At 41.0% G+C, this 21,472-nt stretch overlaps 1 long non-coding RNA gene and 6 other non-coding genes across 7 annotated transcripts in view; all 7 read left to right on the top strand.

The window, feature by feature from the left end:
- The window catches only part of LOC132647037 (uncharacterized), a 178,160-nt gene that overhangs the window by 5,155 nt on the left and 151,533 nt on the right, over positions 1-21,472 (top strand). The window lies entirely within an intron of this gene.
- On the top strand, positions 3,190-3,254 carry LOC132647763 (small nucleolar RNA SNORD109A). Its single transcript, XR_009586106.1, has one exon. It is a non-coding gene; the product is annotated as a small nucleolar RNA SNORD109A (small nucleolar RNA).
- Positions 6,755-6,819, top strand: LOC132647601 (small nucleolar RNA SNORD109A). The gene has a single exon (XR_009585948.1). It is a non-coding gene; the product is annotated as a small nucleolar RNA SNORD109A (small nucleolar RNA).
- LOC132647702 (small nucleolar RNA SNORD109A) lies at positions 10,319-10,383 on the top strand. Its single transcript, XR_009586047.1, has one exon. It is a non-coding gene; the product is annotated as a small nucleolar RNA SNORD109A (small nucleolar RNA).
- LOC132647373 (small nucleolar RNA SNORD109A) lies at positions 13,896-13,960 on the top strand. The gene has a single exon (XR_009585741.1). It is a non-coding gene; the product is annotated as a small nucleolar RNA SNORD109A (small nucleolar RNA).
- Positions 17,460-17,524, top strand: LOC132647701 (small nucleolar RNA SNORD109A). The gene has a single exon (XR_009586046.1). It is a non-coding gene; the product is annotated as a small nucleolar RNA SNORD109A (small nucleolar RNA).
- Positions 21,037-21,101, top strand: LOC132647372 (small nucleolar RNA SNORD109A). The gene has a single exon (XR_009585740.1). It is a non-coding gene; the product is annotated as a small nucleolar RNA SNORD109A (small nucleolar RNA).

Raw genomic sequence — 21,472 nt, 5'->3', positions numbered from 1 at the left:
CCTAGTCTCGGTCTATGTACCCTTGCACATATGTGATAAAGTGTCAGAAGGGGATGTTATGGCTCATGCCAGTAGTCCCAAGAATATTGGAGGACAATGACTGCCCTCGCCCTTTACCCAAAGTTGTGTAAAGGCTGACGTATAACAAATAATTCCAGCATCATTCAATTTATATAGAGGGAAAATTGAAATGGTCTTTCCTGTTGGAGGCTGGGTAAATTCTAGATAATAATGGCTAGGTGAGAAGCCAGGGTACCTGTTGGAGACATTCCCTAGTTTTATTGGTGTTCATCATTTATGTCTTAGCTGCCAAAATCTTCCAGAGCATGTTGTGTTTACTTATCTCTCTCTCGCATGGAAACCATCTCAGTTGATCCAAAATGAGAAATGACAATTGGGCTTTGCTTTCTGTTATTTGTTGTTGTTTCTGTTTTCCTCCTGGGTACATTCATCCTCTTATTGCCGCTCTCACACAGATGCAAATCATCTCTTCTAACAAAATTTGCGTTTAACTCAAGTTCTATGAAAACATCTATTCCTTTAAAAAACAAAGGAAAGATATTTCTAAAGAACATGTTGCTATCTGGTAGACCCACAGTCCTGATAATGGATCAGACGTGCTAACTCTCCAATGGAATAAGAAAGAACCACACACTGAATCTTTTTAACATCCTCATGATGAACACAATTAATTCAGATCTGACACACACACACACACACACACACACATATATATGTATATATATATATATATCTTGCTACTAACAGACCTTTAGGAAGCAGGAGCATAGGACTCGTGGTAACATTTGTTGGATACACAATTTTTAAAGCCATGGTTGAAGCTTGAATATCCAATCAAGGACATCATGTAATCTCAGATGTGTAGTACAACATATTCGATAAAAAGCAACCCAAGAGTATTTGACCACGGGCTAGTCAGTTAGTGCGTAGAAAATATCTTCTTTTCATCCGATTTAACCTGAAGCATGGTAGATGATTCCAAAACTCTTCCAAGTGGAAGACTTGAGTTCCATGTATCGAGAAATGGTAACATTCATGTACACCAAATGGAACCTTTGGATTCCCCTCTCTTCCAAGATGAGGTTGTATGGCAGGGAAGAAATCTAAAGTCAATTTTGGAACACTCTGTTGGATAAACAAGGAGAGAATTCCATGCACAGCGGACAAATTTCAATGACACCCTGAAATCTCAAAGATACCGTAGGGCTTACTGACTTTCACCTCTGTGCAACTTGTTCATTTTCACTTTGAGAAACAAGGAGTTAAGAAGGACCATACTGCAATGCTATAGGCAGTGCCTCTTCTTAGCTTTGTCCAACTTCCCCGCTGCCAACTGAGAGGCATCCACACTGTGTCTGCTGGCACTGGCAAAGATGCTCTCACAGACAGCTTTTGAGGAAGCCATTAGAAGAAGTGAAATTCTTGCCAGAGTGGGGAAAATCTGAGGGGATTGGAAGGGAGGAAATGAATTCAATAGTTGATTCTGGGAAAGACTGAATGGCTGGCAGACTTGAAGGTCGGGACACTTAGAAAGTCAAGGTTGCCTAGACGCATTTCCTTTTCTGATAACCTTCATACTTATTATGTTGCAGGCTAAAACTTGGAGAGGTGCTTCCCTTCTGGCAGGACAGGTAAGTGACGCTGCTTCCAATTGTGTCTTTTGTTTGTAGACAGGCTGCATTCTCGCCTGACTAAATATTTACCTACTGTGTACCACAAGAGATGAGATTTATTTAACGTCCCTCTCATGGCTAAACAATCTAGGCTTCATCTTGCCTATTGATGGTGGAACACTTGCTATGGCCCTGGCATTGTAGGGGACTTAGTTAGGTAGACCAAACCCAAGCAAGTGACAAGGATACTAACTAATACCATTAGTATTTTGAGGTGCATTTGGAAAACCAACAGTTGGGTGAAGTTATTGGCATATTTGACTTTCTTTTGAAGCTACCATTGAAGCTTCCAATTCTAAATAATATATCCAGAAGTACTAAGAAAAGCCTTCTCCCAGCTCCTTCCCTTATCGACATTCAAGCTCAAAGAATTAAACTTTTTTTTCTGCCCTGACAGGTGTGGAACCCAAGGGAAGATGATAGGGTGTAGGAGTCTAGACCCCTAGAGCACAGAACAATAACCCTCACAAATTTCATCTATCATTGATCCTCTGGCGTGGATACTAAGAGAGCAACCCATGCGTTTTCACTTCCTTGTAAGTAGCATGGAAACATGCAATCTTGCCCTCTAAAATTCAGGTGAATTGCCATAAAGTTTTCAAAAACCCAAACAGAGCTGACAATGAACCATATTTATTCTTTTTATAAATGATTATGGATTATGTTGAGCCAGAAATCTAGTTGTCCATTGTCAGAACAAAACAAAACAAAACTAAGAATATTTTTGTTATTAAATGCAATGCCTTCCTTCATCTTGGAACCTGGGTGGTGTTGAGTTCATTTGAAGAAACATGACATGAGAGGTGATAAGAAGAGAAGGTTCAGGAATCAGGCACACAGAACCCAACTCCTGTCCCTGTCAATGTCCTGTGGGAAACCTGGTGATGTATATGGACCAAAATATAGCTTGGCCTGTGTGTTGCTTTTTGTTGTCCAAGGAAATATGGAAGGAGCTGGTGGTCATGCGACATACATCACAAAATCCTCCAGAGCATTGACAATTGCAGGACAACTGGAAGGCTCAATACTGTGCACTGTAAGATGGAGAGGAACATACATGGAAGACAGGGAACAGGAGGAGGAAGTGTAAAGGCGGGTAAACATGACGAGCATAGAATCAAAACCACAAATTAGGATGTTGAAAAAATCTTATCTAGATAGGAAAAAAGTTATTTTCCTTTCTTGAATGTTTTCTCTATTCTTACCAAATCTTTGTTGTAAAGATTAAATACATAAATTCAAGGAACATTCACAGGTACCCGATTTGGGGCCAGTGACACCCACCAAAGGCAATGTGTTGACCTCTATTTTTCTCATATGGTGTCAAAGGGGAAAGGCTCTTTAATCCTGTCCTCTGTGTTTTCCCAGAACCTTTGACAGAATGAGCAACATGCCTCCTGCACAGTTTTGAACTTCCTTGTCAAGGCCCAGGAGTCTAGCTCTCTGGGATTTCACTTGGTAGGTGAAAACTCATGTGTTGAGCCAAGGCCTTTCTGGATCTATGATGACAACAGGTCTCTGAGGACGTTGAATGACTTGAACAGATGCGATCTGAGGTCCAGATATGAGGTCCTCGTGAGACCCATGAGGAGTTCATAGCCTGCCTTGCACTATTCCCTCTTCAGAGAGGATGAGAACTGTGCAGTATGGCATCAGATTCTGAGATTTTTCGAAAAAGGCCTCATAACAATACCCATACTTGGTTTGATACAATCTTCATTGCTTTCTATTTTCAAAGAGAAAGAAATGATTCGAAGTGATAGGGAGACAACCTTTACTATAGGAGTAGGCACATATATCAGGTAGAGATGACTGTAGGTGCAAATGACGTACTCAAAATATATGTAAGAACTGATGAATTAGAACGTGCTGCTCATTCCTAGTCTCCGGCGATGTACCCTTGCACATATGTGGTAAAGTGTCAGGCTGGGAGGTTAGGGCTCATGCCAGTAGTCCCAAGAATATTGGAGGACAATGACTGCCCTCGCACTTTTCCCAAAGTTGTGTAAAGGCTGACGTATAACTAATAATTAAAGGATCATTCAATTTATATAGAGGGAAAATTAAAATGGTCTTTCCTGTTGGAGGCTGGGTAAATTCTAGATAATAATGGCTAGGTGAGAAACCAGGGCACCTGTTTGAGACATTCCCCAGTTTTATTGGTGTTCATCATTTATGTCTTAGCTGCCAAAATCTTCCAGAGCATGTTGTGTTTACCTATCTCTTTCTCGCATGGAAACCATCTCAGTTGATCCATCATGAGAAATGACAATTGGGCTTTGCTTTCTGTTACTTGTTGTTGTTGTTTTTCTTTTCCTCCTGGGTACATTCATCCTCTTATTGCCGCTCACACAGATGCAAATCATCTATTCTAACAAAATTTGCGTGTTACCCAAGATCTATGAAAACAACTATTCCTTTATGAAACAAGGAAAGATATTTCTAAAGAACATGTTGCTAGCTGGTAGACCCACAATCCTGATAATGGATCAATCGCGCTAACTCTCCAATGAAACAAGAAAGAACCACACACTGAATCTTCTTAACATCCTCATTATGAACACAATTAATTCAGAACTGACACACACATATATGTATATATATATATATATATATATATATCTTACTACTAACAGACTTTTACGAAGCTTGAGCATAGGACTCTTGGTAACACTTGCTGGATACAGAATTTCTAAAGCCATGGTTGAAGCTTGAATATCCAATCAAGGACATCATGTAATCTCAGATGTGTAGTACAACATACTCGATAAAAAGCAACCCATGAGTATTTGACCACGGGCTAGTCAGTTAGTGCGTAGAAAACATCTTCTTTTCCTCAGATTTAACCTGAAGCATGGTAGATGATTCCAACGCTCTTCCAAGTGGAAGACTTCAGTTCCATGAATCGAGACATGGTAACATACATGTAGACAAAAAGGTCCCTTTGGATTCCCCTATCTTCCAAGATGAGGTTTCATGGCAGGGAAGAAATCTAAAGTCAATTATGGAACACTCTGTTGGATAAACAAGGAGAGAATTCCATGCACAGAGGACAAATTTCAATGACACCCTGAAATCTCAAAGATACCATTGGGCTTACTGACTTTCACCTCTTTGCAACTTGGTCGCTTTGACTTTGAGAAAGGAGGAGTTAAGAATGACCATACTGCAATGCTATACTCACTGCTTTGTCTTTGCTTTGTCCAACTTCCTAGCTGCCCACTGAGAGGCGTCCACACTGTGCCTGCTGACACTGGCAAAGATGCTCTCACAGACAGCTTCTGAGGAAGTCATCAGAAGAAGAGAAATCCTTGCCACAGTGGCTAAAATCTGAGGGGATTGGAAGGGAGGAAATGAATTCAATAGTTGGTTCTGGGAAAGACTGAACTCCTGGCAGACTTGAAGGTCGGGACACATTAGAAAGTCAAGGTTGCCTAAACACATTTCCTTTTCTGATAACCTTCATACTTATTATGTTGCAGGCTAAAACTTGGAGAGTTGCTTCCCTTCTGGCAGGACAGGTAAGTGACGCTGCTTCCCATTGTGTCTTTTGTTTGTAAGCAGGCTGAATTCTCGCCTGACTAAATATTTACCTACTGTGTACCACTAGAGATGAGATTTATTTAACATCCCTCTCATGGCTAAACAACCTAGGCTTCATCTTGCCTCTTGATGGTGGAACACTTGCTATGGCCCTGGCATTGTAGGGGACTTAGCTAGGTAGTCCCAACCCAAGCAAGTGTCAAGGATACTACCTAATACCATTAGTATTTTGAGGTGCATTTGGAAAACCAACAGTTGGGTGAAGTTATTGGCATATTTGACTTTCTTTTGAAGCTACCATTGAAGCTTCCAATTCTAAATAATATATCCAGAAGTACTAAGAAAAGCCTTCTCCCAGCTCCTTCCCTTATCGACATTCAAGCTCAAAGAATTAAACTCTTATATCTGCCCTGACAGGGGTGGAACCCAAAGGAAGATGATAGGGTGTTAGGAGTCTAGACCCCTAGAGCACAGAACAATAACAATCACAAATTTCATCTATCCTTGATTCTCTGGCGTGGATACTAAGAAAGCAACCCATGCATTTTCATGTCCTTGTAAGTAGCATGGAAACTTGCAATCTTGCCCTCTAAAATTCAGGTGAATTGCCATAAAGTTTTCGAAAACCCAAACAGAGCTGACAATGAACCATATTTATTCTTTTTATAAATGATTATGGATTATGTTGAGCCAGAAATCTAGTTGTGCATTGTCAGAACAAAACAAAACAAAACTAAGAATATTTTTGGTATTAAATGCAATGCCTTCCTTCATCTTGGAACCTGGGTGGTGTTGAGTTCATTTGAAGAAACATGACATGAGAGGTGATAAGAAGAGAAGGTTCAGGAATCAGGCACACAGAACCCAACTCCTGTCCCTGTCAATGTCCTGTGGGATACCTGGTGATGTATATGGACCAAAATGTAGCTTGGCCTGTGTGTTGCTTTTTGTGGTCCAAGGAAATATGGAAGGAGCTGGTGGTCATGTGACATACATCACAAAATCCTCCAGAGCATTGACAATTGCAGGACAAATGGAAGGCTCAATACTGTGCACTGTAAGATGGAGAGGAACATACACGGAAAACAGGGAACAGGAGGAGGAAGTGTAAAGGCGGGTAAAGAGGAAGAGCATAGAATCAAAACCGCAAATTAGGATGTAGAAAAAATCTTATCTAGATATGAAAAAAAGTCATTTTGCTTTCTTGAATGTTTTCTCTCTTCTTACCAAAATCTCTGTTGTAAAGATTAAGTACATAATTTCAGGGAACATTCACAGCTACCCGATTTGGGGCCAGTGACACCCACCAAATGCAATGTTTTGACCTCTATTTTTCTCATATGGTGTCAGAGGGGAAAGGCTCTTCAATCCTGTCACTGTGTTTCCCCACCACCTTTGACAGAATGAGCTACATGCCTCCTGCACAGTTGTGAACTTCCTTGTCAAGGCCCAGGAGTCTAGCTCTCTGGGGTTTCACTTGGTAGGTGAAAACTCATGTGTTGAGCGAAGGTCTTTCTGGATCTATGATGACAACAGGTATCTGAGGACGTTGACTGACTTGAGCAGATGTAATCTGAGGTCCAGATATGAGGACCTTGTGAGACCCATGAGGATTTCAGAGCCTGCCTGGCACTCTTCCCTCTTCAGAGAGGATGAGAACTGTGCAGTTTGGGATCAGATTCTGAGATTTTTCGAAAAAGGCCTAATAACAGTACCCATACTTGGTTTGATGCATTCTTCATTGCTTTCTATTTTCAAAGAGATTGAAATGATTCCAAGTGATAGGGAGACAGCCTTTACTATAGGAGTAGGCACATATATCAGGTAGAGATGACTGAATGTGCAAATGATATAGTCAAAAAATATCTAAGAACTGATGAATTCGAACGTGGTGCTCATTCCTAGTCTCGGTCGATGTACCCTTGCACATATGTGGTAAAGTGTCAGGAGCGGATTTTATGGCTCATGCCAGTAGTCCCAAGAATATTGGACGAAAATGACTGCCCTCGCCCTTTACCCAAAGTTGTGTAAAGGCTGACGTATAACAAATCTTTCCAGGATCATTCAATTTATATAGAGGGAAAATTGAAATGGTCTTTCCTGTTGGAGGCTGGGTAAATTCTAGATAATAATGGCTAGGTGATAAGCCAGGGCACCTGTTTGAGACATTCCCTAGTTTTATTGGTGTTCTTCAATTATGTCTTAGCTGCCAAAATCTTCCAGAGCATGTTGTGTTTACCTATCTCTCTCTCTCGCATGGAAACCATCTCAGTTGATCCATCATGGAAATGACAATTGGGCTTTGCTTTCTGTTATTTCTTGTTGTTGTTTCTGTTTTCCACCTGCGTACATTCTTCCTCTTATTTCAGCTCTCACACAGATGCACATCATCTCTTCTAACAAAATTTGCGTGTTACCCAAGATCTATGAAAACAACTATTCCTTTAAAAAACAAGGAAAGATATTTCTAAAGAACATGTTGCTAGCTGGTAGACCGACAGTCCTGATTATGGAGCAGACACGCTAACTCTCCAATGAAACAAGAACGAACCACACACTGAATCTTCTTAATATCCTCATGATGAACATAATTAATTCAGAACTGACACACACACACACACACACATATATATATATATCTTACTACTAACAGACTTTTAGGAAGCAGGAGGATAGGACTCTTGATAACTCTTGCTGGATACACAATTTCTACAACCATGGTTGAAACTTGAATATCCAATCAAGGACATCATGTAATCTCAGATGTGTAGTACAACATACTCTATTAAAAAGCAACCCATGAGTATTTGACCACAGGCTAGTCATTTAGTGCGTACAAAACATCTTCTTCTCATCAGATTTAACCTGAAGCATGGTAGATGATTCCAACGCTCTTCCAAGTGGAAGACTTCAGTTCCATGAATCGAGACATGGTAACATACATGTAGACAAAAAGGCACCTTTGGATTCCCCTCTCTTCCAAGATGAGGTTGCATGGCATGGAAGAAATCTAAAGTCAATTATGGAATACTCTGTTGGATAAACAAGGAAAGAATTCCATGCACAGAGCATAAATTTCAATGACACCCTGAAATCTCAAAGATACCATAGGGCTTACTGACTTTCACCTCTGTGCTACTTGTTCGTTTTGACTTTGAGAAACGAGGAGGAGTTAAGAATGACCATACTGCAATGCTATAGGCAGTGCCTCTTCTTTGCTTTGTTGAACTTCCTTGCTGCCCACTGAGAGGCGTCCACACTGTGTCTGCTGGCACTGGCAAACATGCTCTCACAGACAGCTTTTGAGGAAGCCATCAGAAGAAGAAAATTTTTGCCACAGTGGCTAAAATCTGAGGGGATTGGAAGGGAGGAAATGAATTCAATAGTTGGTTCTGGGAAATACTGAACGGCTGGCAGACTTGAAAGTCGGGACACTTTAGAAAGTCAAGGTTGCCTAGACGCATTTCCTTTTCTGATAACCTTCATACTTATTATGTTGCAGGCTAAAACTTGGAGAGGTGCTTCCCTTCTGGCAGGACAGGTAAGCAGTGACGCTGCTTCCCATGGTGTCTTTTGTTTGTAGGCAGGCTGCAGTCTCGGCTGACTAAATATTTACCTACTGTGTACCTCTAGAGATGAGAATCATTTGACGTCCCTCTTATGGCTAAACAACCTAGGCTTCATCTTGCCTCTTGCTGGTGGAACACTTGATATGGTCCTGGCATTGTAGGGGACTTAGCTAGGTAGTCCCAACCCAAGCAAGTGACAAGGATACTACCTAATACCATTAGTATGTTGATGTGCATTTGGAAAACCATTAGTTGGGTGAAGTTATTGGACTATGTGACTTTCTTTTGTAGCTACCCTTGAAGCTTCCAATTCTAAATAATATATCCAGAAGTACTAAGAAAAGCCTTCTCCCAGCTCCTTCCCTTATGGACATTCAAGCTCAAAGAATTAAACTCTTCTTTCTGCCCTAACAGGTGTGGAACCCAAAGGAATATGATAGGGTGTTACGAGTATAGACCCCTAGAACACAGAACAATAACCCTCACAAATTTCATCTATCCTTGATCCTCTGGCGTGGATACTAAGAGAGCCACCCATGCGTTTTCACGTCCTTGTAAGTAGCATGGAAACTTGCAATCTTGCCCTCTAAAATTCAGGTGAATGGCCATAAAGTTTTCACAGCCCCAAACAGAGCTGACAATGAACCATAATTATTCTTTTTATAAATGATTATGGATTATGTTGAGCCAGAAATCTAGTTGTCCATTGTTGGAAAAATCAAAACAAAACGAAGAATATTTTTGGTATTAAATGCAATGCCTTCTTTCATCTTGGAAACTGGGTGGATTTGAGTTCATTTGAAGAAACATGACATGAGAGGTGATAAGAAGAGAAGGTTCAGGAATCAGGAACACAGAACCCAACTCCTGTCCCTGTCAATGGCCAGTGGGATACCTGGAAATGTATATGGACCAAAATGTAGCTTGGCTTTTGTGTTCCAATTTGTTGTCCAAGGAAATATGGAACGAGCTGGTGGTCATGTGACATACATCACAAAATCCTCCAGAGCATTGACAATTGCAGGACAACTGGAAGGCTCAATACTAGGCACTGTAAGATGGAGAGGAACATACATGGAAGAAAGGAACAGGAGGAGGAATCCTAAAGAAGGGTTAAGAGGAAGAGCATAGAATCAAAACCGCAAATTAGGATGTTGAAAAAATATTATCTAGATAGGAACAAAGTCATTTTGCTTACTTGAATGTTTTCTCTATTCTTACCAAAATCTCTATTGTAAAGATTAAGTACATAAGTTCAGGGAACATTCACAGCTACCCGATTTGGGGCCAGTGACACCCACCAAATGCAATGTTTTGACCTCTATTTTTCTCATATGGTGTCAAAGGGGAAAGGCTCTTAAATCCTGTCCTCTGTGTTCCCCCACAACCTTTGACAGAATGAGCTACATGCCTCATGCACAGTTTTGAACTTCCTTGTCAAGGCCCAGTAGTCTAGCTCTCTGGGGTTTCACTTGGTAGGTGAAAACTCATGTGTTGAGCGAAGGCCTTTCTGGATCTATGATGACAACAGGTATCTGAGGACGTTGACTGACTTGAGCAGATGTGATCTGAGGTCCAGATATGAGGTCCTTGTGAGACCCATGAGGATTTCAGAGCCTGCCTGGCACTCTTCCCTCTTCAGAGAGGATGAGAACTGTGCAGTTTGGCATCAGATTCTGAGATTTTTCGAAAAAGGCCTCATAACAGTACCCATACTTGGTTTGATGCATTCTTCATTGCTTTCTATTTTCAAAGAGATTGAAATGATTCCAAGTGATAGGGAGACAGCCTTTACTATAGGAGTAGCACATATATCAGGTAGAGATGACTGTAGGTGCAAATGATATACTCAAAAAATATCTAAGAACTGATGAATTCGAACGTGGTGCTCATTCCTAGTGTCGGTCGATGTACCCTTGCATATATGTGGTAAAGTGTCAGGAGCGGATTTTATGGCTCATGCCAGTAGTCCCAAGAATATTGGAGGACAATGACTGCCCTCGCCCTTTACCCAAAGTTGTGTAAAGGCTGACGTATAACAAATAATTCCAGGATCATTCAATTTAGATAGAGGGAAAATTGAAATGGTCTTTCCTGTTGGAGGCTGGGTAAATTCTAGATAATAATGGCTAGGCGATAAGCCAGGGCACCTGTTTGAGACATTCCCTAGTTTTATTGGTGTTCTTCAATTATGTCTTAGCTGCCAAAATCTTCCTGAGCATGTTGTGTTTACCTATCTCTCTCTCTCGCATGGAAACCATCTCAGTTGATCCATCATGTAAATGACAATTGGGCTTTGCTTTCTGTTATTTCTTGTTGTTGTTTCTGTTTTCCACCTGCGTACATTCTTCCTCTTATTGCAGCTCTCACACAGATGCACATCATCTCTTCTAACAAAATTTGCGTGTTACCCAAGATCTATGAAAACAACTATTCCTTTAAAAAACAAGGAAAGATATTTCTAAAGAACATTTTGCTAGCTGGTAGACCCACAGTCCTGATAATGGAGCAGACACGCTAACTCTCCAATGAAACAAGAACGAACCACACACTGAATCTTCTTAATATCCTCATGATGAACATAATTAATTCAGAACTGACACACACACACACACAGATATATATATATATATATATATCTTACTACTAACAGACTTTTTGGAAGCAGGATGATAGGACCCTTTGTAACTCTTGCTGGATACACAATTTCTACAACCATGGTTGAAACTTGAATATCCAATCAAGGACATCATGTAATCTCAGATGTGTAGTACAACATACTCTATTAAAAAGCAACCCATGAGTTTTTGACCACAGGCTAGTCAGTTAGTGCGTACAAAACATCTTCTTTTCATCAGATTTAACCTGAAGCATGGTAGATGATTCCAACGCTCTTCCAAGTGGAAGACTTGAGTTCCATGAATCGAGACATGGTAACATACATGTAGACAAAAAGGCACCTTTGTATTCCCCTCTCTTCCAAGATGAGGTTGCATGGCATGGAAGAAATCTAAAGTCAATTATGGAATACTCTGTTGGATAAACAAGGAAAGAATTCCATGCACAGAGGATAAATTTCAATGACACCCTGAAATCTCAAAGATACCATAGGGCTTACTGACTTTCACCTCTGTGCTACTTGTTCGTTTTGACTTTGAGAAACGAGGAGGAGTTAAGAATGACCATACTGCAATGCTATAGAAATGCCTCTTCTTTGCTTTGTTGAACTTCCTTGCTGCCCAGTGAGGGGCGTCCACACTGTGTCTGCTGGCACTGGCAAAGGTGCTCCAACAGACAGCTTTTGAGGAAGCCATCAGAAGAAGAGAAATTTTTGCCACAGTGGCTAAAATCTGAGGGGATTGGAAGGGAGGAAATGAATTCAATAGTTGGTTCTGGGAAATACTGAACGGCTGGCAGACTTGAAGGTCGTGACACTTTAGAAAGTCAAGGTTGCCTAGACGCATTTCCTTTTCTGATAACCTTCATACTTATTATGTTGCAGGCTAAAACTTGGAGAGGTGCTTCCCTTCTGGCAGGACAGGTAAGCAGTGACGCTGCTTCCCATGGTGTCTTTTGTTTGTAGGCAGGCTGCAGTCTCGGCTGACTAAATATTTACCTACTGTGTACCTCTAGAGATGAGAATCATTTGACGTCCCTCTTATGGCTAAACAACCTAGGCTTCATCTTGCCTCTTGCTGGTGGAACACTTGTTATGGCCCTGGCATTGTAGGGGACTTAGCTAGGTAGTCCCAACCCAAGCAAGTGACAAGGATACTACCTAATACCATTAGTATGTTGATGTGCATTTGGAAAACCATTAGTTGGGTGAAGGTATTGGACTATGTGACTTTCTTTTGTAGCTACCCTTGAAGCTTCCAATTCTAAATAATATATCCAGAAGTACTAAGAAAAGCCTTCTCCCAGCTCCTTCCCTTATGGACATTCAAGCTTAAAGAATTAAACTCTTCTTTCTGCCCTGACAGGTGTGGAACCCAAAGGAAGATGATAGGGTGTTAGGAGTCTAGACCCCTAGAGCACAGAACAATAACCCTCACAAATTTCATCTATCCTTGATCCTCTGGCGTGGATACTAAGAGAGCAACCCATGCGTTTTCACGTCCTTGTAAGTAGCATGGAAACTTGCAATCTTGCCCTCTAAAATTCAGGTGAATTGCCATAAAGTTTTCGCAGCCCCAAACAGAGCTGACAATGAACCATAATTATTCTTTTTATAAATGATTATGGATTATGTTGAGCCAGAAATCTAGTTGTCCATTGTCAGAAAAATCAAAACAAAACAAAACAAAACGAAGAATGTTTTTGGTATTAAATGCAATGCCTTCCTTCATCTTGGAAACTGGGTGGATTTGAGTTCATTTGAAGAAACATGACATGAGAGGTGATAAGAAGAGAAGGTTCAGGAATCAGGAACACAGAACCCAACTCCTGTCCCTGTCAATGTCCTGTGGGATACCTGGAAATATATATGGACCTAAATGTAGCTTGGCTTGTGTGTTCCAATTTGTTGTCCAAGGAAATATGGAACGAGCTGGTGGTCATGTGACATACATCACAAAATCCTCCAGAGCATTGACAATTGCAGGACAACTGGAAGGCTCAATACTGGGCACTGTAAGATGGAGAGGAACATACATGGAAGAAAGGAACAGGAGGAGGAATCCTAAAGTAGGGTTAAGAGGAAGAGCATAGAATCAAAACCGCAAATTAGGATTTTGAGAAAATCTTATCTAGATAGGAACAAAGTCATTTTGCTTACTAGAATGTTTTTCTATTCTTACCAAAATCTCTGTTGTAAAGATTAAGTACATAATTTCAGGGAACATTCACAGCTACCCGATTTGGGGCCAGTGACACCCACCAAATGCAATGTTTTGACCTCTATTTTTCTCATATGGTGTCAGAGGGGAAAGGCTCTTCAATCCTGTCACTGTGTTTCCCCACCACCTTTGACAGAATGAGCTACATGCCTCCTGCACAGTTGTGAACTTCCTTGTCAAGGCCCAGGAGTCTAGCTCTCTGGGGTTTCACTTGGTAGGTGAAAACTCATGTGTTGAGCGAAGGTCTTTCTGGATCTATGATGACAACAGGTATCTGAGGACGTTGACTGACTTGAGCAGATGTAATCTGATGTCCAGATATGAGGACCTTGTGAGACCCATGAGGATTTCAGAGGCTGCCTGGCACTCTTCCCTCTTCAGAGAGGATGAGAACTGTGCAGTTTGGCATCAGATTCTGAGATTTTTCGAAAAAGGCCTCATAACAGTACCCATACTTGGTTTGATGCATTCTTCATTGCTTTCTATATTTAAAGAGATTGAAATGATTACAAGTGATAGGGAGACAGCCTTTACTATAGGAGTAGGCACATATATCAGGTAGAGATGACTGAAGGTGCAAATGATATACTCAAAAAATATCTAAGAACTGATGAATTCGAACGTGGTGCTCATTCCTAGTCTCGGTCGATGTACCCTTGCACATATGTGGTAAAGTGTCAGGAGCGGATTTTATGGCTCATGCCAGTAGTCCCAAGAATATTGGAGGACAATGACTGCCCTCGCCCTTTACCCAAAGTTGTGTAAAGGCTGACATATAACAAATAATTCCAGGATCATTCAATTTAGATAGAGGGAAAATTGAAATGGTCTTTCCTGTTGGAGGCTGGGTAAATTCTAGATAATAATGGCTAGGTGATAAGCCAGGGCACCTGTTTGAGACATTCCCTAGTTTTATTGGTGTTCTTCAATTATGTCTTAGCTGCCAAAATCTTCCAGAGCATGTTGTGTTTACCTATCTCTCTCTCTCGCATGGAAACCATCTCAGTTGATCCATCATGGAAATGACAATTGGGCTTTGCTTTCTGTTATTTCTTGCTGTTGTTTCTGTTTTCCACCTGCGTACATTCTTCCTCTTATTTCAGCTCTCACACAGATGCACATCATCTCTTCTAACAAAATTTGCGTGTTACCCAAGATCTATGAAAACAACTATTCCTTTAAAAAACAAGGAAAGATATTTCTAAAGAACATGTTGCTAGCTGGTAGACCGACAGTCCTGATTATGGAGCAGACACGCTAACTCTCCAATGAAACAAGAACGAACCACACACTGAATCTTCTTAATATCCTCATGATGAACATAATTAATTCAGAACTGACACACACACACACACACACATATATATATATATCTTACTACTAACAGACTTTTAGGAAGCAGGAGGATAGGACTCTTGATAACTCTTGCTGGATACACAATTTCTACAACCATGGTTGAAACTTGAATATCCAATCAAGGACATCATGTAATCTCAGATGTGTAGTACAACATACTCTATTAAAAAGCAACCCATGAGTATTTGACCACAGGCTAGTCATTTAGTGCGTACAAAACATCTTCTTCTCATCAGATTTAACCTGAAGCATGGTAGATGATTCCAACGCTCTTCCAAGTGGAAGACTTCAGTTCCATGAATCGAGACATGGTAACATACATGTAGACAAAAAGGCACCTTTGGATTCCCCTCTCTTCCAAGATGAGGTTGCATGGCATGGAAGAAATCTAAAGTCAATTATGGAATACTCTGTTGGATAAACAAGGAAAGAATTCCATGCACAGAGCATAAATTTCAATGACACCCTGAAATCTCAAAGATACCATAGGGCTTACTGACTTTCACCTCTGTGCTACTTGTTCGTTTTGACTTTGAGAAACGAGGAGGAGTTAAGAATGACCATACTGCAATGCTATAGGCAGTGCCTCTTCTTTGCTTTGTTGAACTTCCTTGCTGCCCACTGAGAGGCGTCCACACTGTGTCTGCTGGCACTGGCAAACATGCTCTCACAGACAGCTTTTGAGGAAGCCATCAGAAGAAGAAAATTTTTGCCACAGTGGCTAAAATCTGAGGGGATTGGAAGGGAGGAAATGAATTCAATAGTTGGTTCTGGGAAATACTGAACGGCTGGCAGACTTGAAAGTCGGGACACTTTAGAAAGTCAAGGTTGCCTAGACGCATTTCCTTTTCTGATAACCTTCATACTTATTATGTTGCAGGCTAAAACTTGGAGAGGTGCTTCCCTTCTGGCAGGACAGGTAAGCAGTGACGCTGCTTCCCATGGTGTCTTTTGTTTGTAGGCAGGCTGCAGTCTCGGCTGACTAAATATTTACCTACTGTGTACCTCTAGAGATGAGAATCATTTGACGTCCCTCTTATGGCTAAACAACCTAGGCTTCATCTTGCCTCTTGCTGGTGGAACACTTGATATGGTCCTGGCATTGTAGGGGACTTAGCTAGGTAGTCCCAACCCAAGCAAGTGACAAGGATACTACCTAATACCATTAGTATGTTGATGTGCATTTGGAAAACCATTAGTTGGGTGAAGTTATTGGACTATGTGACTTTCTTTTGTAGCTACCCTTGAAGCTTCCAATTCTAAATAATATATCCAGAAGTACTAAGAAAAGCCTTCTCCCAGCTCCTTCCCTTATGGACATTCAAGCTCAAAGAATTAAACTCTTCTTTCTGCCCTAACAGGTGTGGAACCCAAAGGAATATGATAGGGTGTTACGAGTCTAGACCCCTAGAACACAGAACAATAACCCTCACAAATTTCATCTATCCTTGATCCTCTGGCGTGGATACTAAGAGAGCCACCCATGCGTTTTCACGTCCTTGTAAGTAGCATGGAAACTTGCAATCTTGCCCTCTAAAATTCAGGTGAATGGCCATAAAGTTTTCACAGCCCCAAACAGAGCTGACAATGAACCATAATTATTCTTTTTATAAATGATTATGGATTATGTTGAGCCAGAAATCTAGTTGTCCATTGTTGGAAAAATCAAAACAAAACGAAGAATATTTTTGGTATTAAATGCAATGCCTTCTTTCATCTTGGAAACTGGGTGGATTTGAGTTCATTTGAAGAAACATGACATGAGAGGTGATAAGAAGAGAAGGTTCAGGAATCAGGAACACAGAACCCAACTCCTGTCCCTGTCAATGGCCAGTGGGATACCTGGAAATGTATATGGACCAAAATGTAGCTTGGCTTTTGTGTTCCAATTTGTTGTCCAAGGAAATATGGAACGAGCTGGTGGTCATGTGACATACATCACAAAATCCTCCAGAGCATTGACAATTGCAGGACAACTGGAAGGCTCAATACTAGGCACTGTAAGATGGAGAGGAACATACATGGAAGAAAGGAACAGGAGGAGGAATCCTAAAGAAGGGTTAAGAGGAAGAGCATAGAATCAAAACCGCAAATTAGGATGTTGAAAAAATATTATCTAGATAGGAACAAAGTCATTTTGCTTACTTGAATGTTTTCTCTATTCTTACCAAAATCTCTATTGTAAAGATTAAGTACATAAGTTCAGGGAACATTCACAGCTACCCGATTTGGGGCCAGTGACACCCACCAAATGCAATGTTTTGACCTCTATTTTTCTCATATGGTGTCAAAGGGGAAAGGCTCTTAAATCCTGTCCTCTGTGTTCCCCCACAACCTTTGACAGAATGAGCTACATGCCTCATGCACAGTTTTGAACTTCCTTGTCAAGGCCCAGTAGTCTAGCTCTCTGGGGTTTCACTTGGTAGGTGAAAACTCATGTGTTGAGCGAAGGCCTTTCTGGATCTATGATGACAACAGGTATCTGAGGACGTTGACTGACTTGAGCAGATGTGATCTGAGGTCCAGATATGAGGTCCTTGTGAGACCCATGAGGATTTCAGAGCCTGCCTGGCACTCTTCCCTCTTCAGAGAGGATGAGAACTGTGCAGTTTGGCATCAGATTCTGAGATTTTTCGAAAAAGGCCTCATAACAGTACCCATACTTGGTTTGATGCATTCTTCATTGCTTTCTATTTTCAAAGAGATTGAAATGATTCCAAGTGATAGGGAGACAGCCTTTACTATAGGAGTAGCACATATATCAGGTAGAGATGACTGTAGGTGCAAATGATATACTCAAAAAATATCTAAGAACTGATGAATTCGAACGTGGTGCTCATTCCTAGTGTCGGTCGATGTACCCTTGCATATATGTGGTAAAGTGTCAGGAGCGGATTTTATGGCTCATGCCAGTAGTCCCAAGAATATTGGAGGACAATGACTGCCCTCGCCCTTTACCCAAAGTTGTGTAAAGGCTGACGTATAACAAATAATTCCAGGATCATTCAATTTAGATAGAGGGAAAATTGAAATGGTCTTTCCTGTTGGAGGCTGGGTAAATTCTAGATAATAATGGCTAGGCGATAAGCCAGGGCACCTGTTTGAGACATTCCCTAGTTTTATTGGTGTTCTTCAATTATGTCTTAGCTGCCAAAATCTTCCTGAGCATGTTGTGTTTACCTATCTCTCTCTCTCGCATGGAAACCATCTCAGTTGATCCATCATGTAAATGACAATTGGGCTTTGCTTTCTGTTATTTCTTGTTGTTGTTTCTGTTTTCCACCTGCGTACATTCTTCCTCTTATTGCAGCTCTCACACAGATGCACATCATCTCTTCTAACAAAATTTGCGTGTTACCCAAGATCTATGAAAACAACTATTCCTTTAAAAAACAAGGAAAGATATTTCTAAAGAACATTTTGCTAGCTGGTAGACCCACAGTCCTGATAATGGAGCAGACACGCTAACTCTCCAATGAAACAAGAACGAACCACACACTGAATCTTCTTAATATCCTCATGATGAACATAATTAATTCAGAACTGACACACACACACACACAGATATATATATATATATATATATCTTACTACTAACAGACTTTTTGGAAGCAGGATGATAGGACCCTTTGTAACTCTTGCTGGATACACAATTTCTACAACCATGGTTGAAACTTGAATATCCAATCAAGGACATCATGTAATCTCAGATGTGTAGTACAACATACTCTATTAAAAAGCAACCCATGAGTTTTTGACCACAGGCTAGTCAGTTAGTGCGTACAAAACATCTTCTTTTCATCAGATTTAACCTGAAGCATGGTAGATGATTCCAACGCTCTTCCAAGTGGAAGACTTGAGTTCCATGAATCGAGACATGGTAACATACATGTAGACAAAAAGGCACCTTTGTATTCCCCTCTCTTCCAAGATGAGGTTGCATGGCATGGAAGAAATCTAAAGTCAATTATGGAATACTCTGTTGGATAAACAAGGAAAGAATTCCATGCACAGAGGATAAATTTCAATGACACCCTGAAATCTCAAAGATACCATAGGGCTTACTGACTTTCACCTCTGTGCTACTTGTTCGTTTTGACTTTGAGAAACGAGGAGGAGTTAAGAATGACCATACTGCAATGCTATAGAAATGCCTCTTCTTTGCTTTGTTGAACTTCCTTGCTGCCCAGTGAGAGGCGTCCACACTGTGTCTGCTGGCACTGGCAAAGGTGCTCCAACAGACAGCTTTTGAGGAAGCCATCAGAAGAAGAGAAATTTTTGCCACAGTGGCTAAAATCTGAGGGGATTGGAAGGGAGGAAATGAATTCAATAGTTGGTTCTGGGAAATACTGAACGGCTGGCAGACTTGAAGGTCGTGACACTTTAGAAAGTCAAGGTTGCCTAGACGCATTTCCTTTTCTGATAACCTTCATACTTATTATGTTGCAGGCTAAAACTTGGAGAGGTGCTTCCCTTCTGGCAGGACAGGTAAGCAGTGACGCTGCTTCCCATGGTGTCTTTTGTTTGTAGGCAGGCTGCAGTCTCGGCTGACTAAATATTTACCTACTGTGTACCTCTAGAGATGAGAATCATTTGACGTCCCTCTTATGGCTAAACAACCTAGGCTTCATCTTGCCTCTTGCTGGTGGAACACTTGTTATGGCCCTGGCATTGTAGGGGACTTAGCTAGGTAGTCCCAACCCAAGCAAGTGACAAGGATACTACCTAATACCATTAGTATGTTGATGTGCATTTGGAAAACCATTAGTTGGGTGAAGGTATTGGACTATGTGACTTTCTTTTGTAGCTACCCTTGAAGCTTCCAATTCTAAATAATATATCCAGAAGTACTAAGAAAAGCCTTCTCCCAGCTCCTTCCCTTATGGACATTCAAGCTTAAAGAATTAAACTCTTCTTTCTGCCCTGACAGGTGTGGAACCCAAAGGAAGATGATAGGGTGTTAGGAGTCTAGACCCCTAGAGCACAGAACAATAACCCTCACAAATTTCATCTATCCTTGATCCTCTGGCGTGGATACTAAGAGAGCAACCCATGCGTTTTCACGTCCTTGTAAGTAGCATGGAAACTTGCAATCTTGCCCTCTAAAATTCAGGTGAATTGCCATAAAGTTTTCGCAGCCCCAAACAGAGCTGACAATGAACCATAATTATTCTTTTTATAAATGATTATGGATTATGTTGAGCCAGAAATCTAGTTGTCCATTGTCAGAAAAATCAAAACAAAACAAAACAAAACGAAGAATATTTTTGGTATTAAATGCAATGCCTTCCTTCATCTTGGAAACTGGGTGGATTTGAGTTCATTTGAAGAAACATGACATGAGAGGTGATAAGAAGAGAAGGTTCAGGAATCAGGAACACAGAACCCAACTCCTGTCCCTGTCAATGTCCTGTGGGATACCTGGAAATATATATGGACCTAAATGTAGCTTGGCTTGTGTGTTCCAATTTGTTGTCCAAGGAAATATGGAACGAGCTGGTGGTCATGTGACATACATCACAAAATCCTCCAGAGCATTGACAATTGCAGGACAACTGGAAGGCTCAATACTGGGCACTGTAAGATGGAGAGGAACATACATGGAAGAAAGGAACAGGAGGAGGAATCCTAAAGTAGGGTTAAGAGGAAGAGCATAGAATCAAAACCGCAAATTAGGATTTTGAGAAAATCTTATCTAGATAGGAACAAAGTCATTTTGCTTACTAGAATGTTTTTCTATTCTTACCAAAATCTCTGTTGTAAAGATTAAGTACATAATTTCAGGGAACATTCACAGCTACCCGATTTGGGGCCAGTGACACCCACCAAATGCAATGTTTTGACCTCTATTTTTCTCATATGGTGTCAGAGGGGAAAGGCTCTTCAATCCTGTCACTGTGTTTCCCCACCACCTTTGACAGAATGAGCTACATGCCTCCTGCACAGTTGTGAACTTCCTTGTCAAGGCCCAGGAGTCTAGCTCTCTGGGGTTTCACTTGGTAGGTGAAAACTCATGTGTTGAGCGAAGGTCTTTCTGGATCTATGATGACAACAGGTATCTGAGGACGTTGACTGACTTGAGCAGATGTAATCTGATGTCCAGATATGAGGACCTTGTGAGACCCATGAGGATTTCAGAGGCTGCCTGGCACTCTTCCCTCTTCAGAGAGGATGAGAACTGTGCAGTTTGGCATCAGATTCTGAGATTTTTCGAAAAAGGCCTCATAACAGTACCCATACTTGGTTTGATGCATTCTTCATTGCTTTCTATATTTAAAGAGATTGAAATGATTACAAGTGATAGGGAGACAGCCTTTACTATAGGAGTAGGCACATATATCAGGTAGAGATGACTGAAGGTGCAAATGATATACTCAAAAAATATCTAAGAACTGATGAATTCGAACGTGGTGCTCATTCCTAGTCTCGGTCGATGTACCCTTGCACATATGTGGTAAAGTGTCAGGAGCGG

Source organism: Meriones unguiculatus, chromosome 14, assembly GCF_030254825.1.
Source record: "Meriones unguiculatus strain TT.TT164.6M chromosome 14, Bangor_MerUng_6.1, whole genome shotgun sequence".
NCBI lineage: Eukaryota > Metazoa > Chordata > Mammalia > Rodentia > Muridae > Meriones > Meriones unguiculatus.
This window is presented reverse-complemented; position numbering and strand designations above follow the sequence as displayed.